Genomic DNA, 6,807 nt, shown 5'->3' with positions numbered 1-6,807 from the left:
CATTGGTGCGCTCCGAAGTGTGCTCCAAGGTGCGCACCTCTGGTGTGCTCCAAAGCTCTCTCTAGCTGCGTGCACCTGCCCCGGCCGCGCACCCGGCCCCGCCCAGCTTCGCTCACCTGTCCCGGGCGTCTGGTGCGGAACCTTAGAGTAAGAAACATCACCGTGCACCTTGGCCAACGTGCGCGACTCGACCGAGCGCGCACTGGCCGAGGTGCACACCGATTTCACCTGGGTGCGCGCGCAGCACCTCGGGCGCACCGGGGTGCGCGCACAACGCCCGGGTTGCACCGTGGCCTGTGTGCTCGGGGCGCCTCGGGTGCGCGCTCGGTGTCGCCCCCGCGCGCGCGGTAGTGCGGGCAGCGCACCCCGGCCCGGCCCGGCCCCGACGAGAACGCAAACGGGCAAAAGGTTTATTCAAATAGCATTGCGACGCCCGGCGAAAAACTAAAAAAGGGTGCAACACCGGGACTTCCCGGGAGGTCACCCATCCCAGTACTACTCCGGCCCAAGCGCGCTTAACTGCGGAGTTCTGATGGGATCCGGTGCACTAACGCTGGTATGATCGCACCCGTTATGAGCTTGTCGCAGTGTGTACTTAGCAAACCGCGACCCACGTGCGAATCCACCCCGGCCACCCACCCCCGTCGAGGTGCACACCCTCCCTCGCGAAGTGCGCCCCGTTCGCCAAGTGTGAGCCCTGCCCGGGTGCGCGCACCTTGCTAGGGCGTCGGGTGTGCACCCGGCCCGGCCTACGTGCGTGCACCTGGACGGGGCGTCGTGTGCGTGCAGTGTCCCGTCTGCAACGCGGTGCCCACACACCACCTCGGGCGCAACGACCTGCGCTCACATGTGGGCCGAGTGCACCTTGGTGCATGTTCGGGGCGCCTCGGGTGCACGCTCGATCTTGCCCCGGTGCACCAAGGCGCTCGGTTTGCCCCGGGTGCGCACTTGGTGCAAGGTGGGCACCCAAAATAGGGATCAAGCACCAAAACACAAGTTTCGGGATGCAAAATGGGACCCAAGGACCACAAATGCGTTCCAAGACCCATGATGGGTCCACGAGAACAAAAATGTGTTCCGAGACTTAATAAACAAATATTGGGTTTTAGGAGAAGAAACATGCTCTGATGCCCAAAACGAGAATCGACCCCGAAAAGGCCACAGGCCAAAAGTGGGATGCGAGACAAAAAAAAATGGGACCCGAGGACCAAAATTGGGTTCCCAGGTCGAAGACAGGGCAACCGGACAAGAAACGACCTCTAAGGCTCGAAATGAGTCCCGACGACTAAAACTTGACAAGAAGCACCCATCAGGCACCCAACTCGACACCCATGGGATGCCGACCCACCCGGGCTTCCACCTAGCACACCTTGGCACCCACCCACCCTCGCACCCAACCTCGCACCCAACTTAGCACCTTTGAACCCACATTGGCACTCACCCTGACCCTGGCACCTTGGAACCCACATTGGCACTCACCTTGACCCTGGCACCCACCTTTGCACTCACCTTGGGACCCACCCTGGCTCCCACCTCGGCACCCACCCAGACACCCACCTTGGTTCCTTGGCACCCACCTTGGATCCTTGGCACCCACCCCGACACCCACCTTGGCACGCAACTTGGCTACTTGCCACCCACCTTGGCTCCTTGACGCCCACCCCGACAACCACCCCGTGACCTACCCTGGCTAGGGTTGGTGCACACCCACCCTGGTGCCCACCTTGGCACCCACCCCATGACCCACCTTGGCACACACCTTAGTACCCACCCCGTTACCCACCCTAGGACCCACCCCGTGACCCACCTTGGCCAGGGTGGGTGCCTTGGTGCGCACAACTTGCCTGGGCTGCACACCAGGGCGGGCTCAAGATGGCACCCGCGTTCCGTTTTTTTCACTATCTTTCAAAACGGAAATTTTAAAATCTCGTTTTTTTTTTTTTTTTGCCTTTTCTGGAAATTAGTGAAGGCAGCGCATCAAAGGTGCGCAATGCTGGTGCGAACCCGGGAGCGCTCCGATGTGTGCTCCAAGGTGCGGCGTGCACGAAGTCCGAGCCCGGCTTGCCCCGGGTGCGCACCTCGCGTGCACCTTCGCCGGGGTGAGCACCTTGGCTGGGTTGCGCGCCCTGGTGCGCACCAAGGAGCGCTCTGAAGTGTGCTCCAAGGTGCGGCGTGCACGAAGTCGGAGCTCGGTTTGCCCCGGGTGTGCACCTCGGGTGCGCACCTCGCGTGCACCTTCGCTGCGGTGGGCACCTTGGCTGGGTTGCGCGCCTTGGTGGGCACCATGCAGTGCACGAAGTCGGAGCCCGGTTTGCCCCGGGCGCGCACCTCCGCCAGGGTGGGCACCTTGGTGCGCACAACTTGCCTGGGCTGCGCACCAGGAAGGGCTCAAGATGGCACCCGCGTTCCGTTTTTTTCACTATCTTTCAGAACGGAAATTTTAAAATATCGTTTTTTTTTGCCTTTTCTGGAAATTAGTGAAGGCAGCGCATCAAAGGTGCGCAACGCTGGTGCGAACCTGGGAGCGCTCCGATGTGTGCTCCAAGGTGCGGCGTGCACGAAGTCGGAGCCCGGTTTGCCCCGGGTGCGCCCTGGTGGGCACCATGGTGCGCACCAAGGAGCGCTCCGAAGTGTGCTCCAAGGTGCGGCCTGCACGAAGTCGGAGCCCGGTTTGCCCCGGGTGTGCACCGCGGGTGGGCACCTTGGTGCGCATGCCTTGCCTGGGCTGCGCACCAGGGCGGGCTCAAGATGGCACCCGCGTTCCGTTTTTTTCACTATCTTTCAAAACGGAAATTTTAAAATCTCATTTTTTTTTGCCTTTTCTGGAAATTAGTGAAGGCAGCGCATCAAAGGTGCGCACCTCGCTGCCCACCACGGTGCGCAACGCCGGTGGGCACCCGGGAGTGCTTCGAAGTGTGCTCCAAGGTGCTGCGTGCACGTTGTCGGAGCCCGGTTTGCCCCGGGTGCGCACCTCACGTGCACCTTCGTCGGGGTGGGCACCTTGGCTGGGTTTGCCCCGGCTGCGCTCCGAAGCGGGGTTATTGGAGCGCCGCCTCTTTTTTTGTCGGAGCGTTTGGTGGGGTTTCTCGCATTGGCTCTTCCCAGGCCCGGTTGCCACCCTGGCGCGCACGAAGTCGGAAGTAGGGTTAATTGCCCGGGTGCGCACCTTTGCCAGGGTGGGCACCTTACCTGGGCTGTGCACCCGGGCGGGCTCAAGATGGCACCCGCGTTCCGTTTTTTTCACTATCTTTCAAAACGGAAATTTTAAAATCTCCTCTTTTTTTTGCCTTTTCTGGAAATTAGTGAAGGCAGCGCATCAAAGGTGCGCACCTCGCTGCCCACCTTGGTGTGCTCTGAGGTGCGCACCCGGGAGCGCTACGAAGTGTGCTCCAAGGTGCGGCGTGCACGTTGTCGGAGCCCGGTTTGCCCCGGGTGCGCACCTCGCCTGCACCTTGGCCGGGGTGGGCACCCTGGCTGGGTTTGCCCAGGGTGCGCTCCGAAGCGGGGTTACTGGAGCGCCCCCTCTTTTTTTGTCAGAGCGTTTGGTGGGGTTTCTCGCATTGGCTCTTCCCAGGCCCGGTTGTTGGGTGCGCTCCCACCCTGGCGCGCGCGAAGTTGGAAGTTGGGTTAATTGCCCGGGCGCGCACCTTCGCCAGGGTGGGCACCTTGGTGCGCACACCTTGGCTGGGCTGCGCACCAGGGCGGGCTCAAGATGGCACCAGCATTCCCTTTTTCTCACTATCTTTCAAAACGGAAATTTTAAAATCTCGTTTTCTTTTGCCTTTTATGGAAATTAGTGAAGGCATCGCATCAAAGGTGCGCACCTCGCTGCCCACCTTGGTGTGCTCCGAGGTGCCCACCACGGTGCGCTCCGAGGTGCCCACCACGGTGCGCAACGCCGGTGCGAACCCGGGAGCGCCCCGATGTGTGCTCCAAGGTGCGGCGTGCACGAAGCCGGACCCCGGTTTGCCCCGGGTGCGCACCTCGCGTGCACCTTGGTGCGCACACCTTGGCTGGGTTGCGCGGCCTGGTGGGCACCATGGTGCGCACCAAGGAGCGCTCCGAAGTGTGCTCCAAGGTGCGGCGTGCACGAAGTCCTAGCCCGGTTTGCCCCGGGTGCGCACCTTCGCCGCGGTGGGCACCATGGCGTGCACGAAGTCGGAGCCCGGTTTGCCCCGGGTGCGCACCTCGCGTGCACCTTCGCCGGGGTGGGCACCTCGGCTGGGTTGCGCGCCCTGGTGCGCACCAAGGAGCGCTCCGAAGTGTGCTCCAAGGTGCGGCGTGCACGAAGTCGGAGCCCGGTTTGCCCCGGGTGCGCACCTTCGCCGCGGTGGGCACCCTGGTGCGCACCATGGCGTGCACGAAGTCGGAGCCCGGTTTGCCCCGGGTGCGCACCTCGCGTGCACCTTCGGCGGGGTTGCGCGCCCTGGTGCGCACCAAGGAGCGCTCCGAAGTGTGCTCCAAGGTGCGGCGTGCACGAAGTCGGAGCCCGGTTTGCCCCGGGTGCGCACCTCGCGTGCACCTTCGGCGGGGTTGCGCGCCCTGGTGGGCACCATGGTGCGCACCAAGGAGCGCTCCGAAGTGTGCTCCAAGGTGCGGCGTGCACGAAGTCGGAGCCCGGTTTGCCCCGGGTGCGCACCTCGCGTGCACCTTCGCCGCGGTGGGCACCATGGCGTGCACGAAGTCGGAGCCCGGTTTGCCCCGGGTGCGCACCTCGCGTGCACCTTCGCCGGGGTGGGCACCTCGGCTGGGTTGCGCGCCCTGGTGCGCACCAAGGAGCGCTCCGAAGTGTGCTCCAAGGTGCGGCGTGCACGAAGTCGGAGCCCGGTTTGCCCCGGGTGCGCACCTCGCGTGCACCTTCGCCGCGGTGGGCACCATGGCGTGCACGAAGTCGGAGCCCGGTTTGCCTCGGGTGCGCACCCCGCGTGCACCTTCGCCGGGGTGGGCACCTCGGCTGGGTTGCGCGCCCTGGTGCGCACCAAGGAGCGCTCCGAAGTGTGCTCCAAGGTGCGGCGTGCACGAAGTCGGAGCCCGGTTTGCCCCGGGTGCGCACCTCGCGTGCACCTTCGCCGCGGTGGGCACCTTGGCTGGGTTGGGCACCATTGAGCGCTCCGAAGTGTGCTCCAAGGTGCGCACCATGGCCCTCCAAGGTGCGCAGCATGGCGTGCACGAAGTCGGAGCCCGGTTTGCCCCGGGTGCGCACCTCGCGTGCACCTTCGCCAGGGTGGGCACCTCGGTGCGCACACCTTCTCAATGTTTTCTTGCCTTTTCTGGAAATTGGTGAAGGCAGCGCATCAAAGGTGCGCACCTCGGTGTGCTCCGAGGTGCGAACCCGAGAGCGCTCCGAGGTGCCCACGAAGTCGAAAGTCGGGTTAATTGCATTGTTTTCCCCGGGTGCGCTCCGAGGTGCGCAACATCGGTGCGCACCAAGGAGGGCTCCGAAGTGTGCTCCAAGGTGCGCACGATTCGGAGCTCGGTTTGCCCGGGGTGCGCACACCTTGGCTGGGTTGCGCACCCTTTGTGCGCTCCAAGGTGCGCACGAAGTCGGAGCTCGGTTTGCCCCGGGTGCGCACCTTCGCCAGGGTGCGCACCTTGATGCGCACGCCTTGGCTGGGCTGCGCACCTTGGTGGGCGCCATGGTGCGCACCTTTCGTGCGCTCCAAGGTGCGCACGAAGTCGGAGCTCGGTTTGCCCCGGGTGCGCACCTTGGTGGGCGCCATGGTGCACTCCGAGGTGCCCAAGATTGGTGCGCAACAAGGAGCGCTCCGAAGTGCGCTCCAAGGTGCGCAGGTGCGCGCGAAGTCGAAAGTTGGGTTAATTGTCCGGTTTGCCTCGGGTGCGCACCTTGCGTGCACCTTCGCCAGGGTGGGCGCCTTGGTGCGCACACCTTGGCTGGGCTGCGCACCCGGGCGCGCACACCTTGGCACCCGCGTTTCCTTCATTTTAAATTTTTTTTTTTTACAATCTCTCAAGTGGGAAATTCTATAATCTCAACTTTTTTTGCCTTTTCAGGAAACTTTTGAATGGAGCGCATCATTGGTGCGCTCCGAAGTGTGCTCCAAGGTGCGCACCTCTGGTGTGCTCCAAAGCTCTCTCCAGCTGCGTGCACCTGCCCCGGCCGCGCACCCGGCCCCGCCCAGCTTCGCTCACCTGTCCCGGGCGTCTGGTGCGGAACCTTAGAGTAAGAAACATCACCGTGCACCTTGGCCAACGTGCGCGACTCGACCGAGCGCGCACTGGCCGAGGTGCACACCGATTTCACCTGGGTGCGCGCGCAGCACCTCGGGCGCACCGGGGTGCGCGCACAACGCCCGGGTTGCACCGTGGCCTGTGTGCTCGGGGCGCCTCGGGTGCGCGCTCGGTGTCGCCCCCGCGCGCGCGGTAGTGCGGGCAGCGCACCCCGGCCCGGCCCGGCCCCGACGAGAACGCAAACGGGCAAAAGGTTTATTCAAATAGCATTGCGACGCCCGGCGAAAAACTAAGAAAGGGTGCAACACCGGGACTTCCCGGGAGGTCACCCATCCCAGTACTACTCCGGCCCAAGCGCGCTTAACTGCGGAGTTCTGATGGGATCCGGTGCACTAACGCTGGTATGATCGCACCCGTTATGAGCTTGTCGCAGTGTGTACTTAGCAAACCGCGACCCACGTGCGAATCCACCCCGGCCACCCACCCCCGTCGAGGTGCACACCCTCCCTCGCGAAGTGCGCCCCGTTCGCCAAGTGTGAGCCCTGCCCGGGTGCGCGCACCTTGCTAGGGCGTCGGGTGTGCACCCGGCCCGGCCTACGTGCGTGCACCTGGACGGGG

The 6,807-nt window shown here is 64.0% G+C and overlaps 2 non-coding genes across 2 annotated transcripts; both read right to left on the bottom strand.

Moving 5' to 3' along the window:
* Positions 1 to 451: 451 nt before the first annotated feature.
* On the bottom strand, positions 452 to 570 carry LOC131872035 (5S ribosomal RNA). Its single transcript, XR_009370220.1, has one exon. It is a non-coding gene; the product is annotated as a 5S ribosomal RNA (ribosomal RNA).
* A 5,915-nt stretch (positions 571 to 6,485) lies between these two features.
* Positions 6,486 to 6,604, bottom strand: LOC131872024 (5S ribosomal RNA). The gene has a single exon (XR_009370209.1). It is a non-coding gene; the product is annotated as a 5S ribosomal RNA (ribosomal RNA).
* Positions 6,605 to 6,807: the final 203 nt, after the last annotated feature.

This window comes from Cryptomeria japonica, unplaced genomic scaffold (genome assembly GCF_030272615.1).
Source record: "Cryptomeria japonica unplaced genomic scaffold, Sugi_1.0 HiC_scaffold_505, whole genome shotgun sequence".
NCBI lineage: Eukaryota > Viridiplantae > Streptophyta > Pinopsida > Cupressales > Cupressaceae > Cryptomeria > Cryptomeria japonica.
Note: the sequence above shows the minus strand (reverse complement) of the source record. Positions and strands in the feature narration are given on the sequence as shown.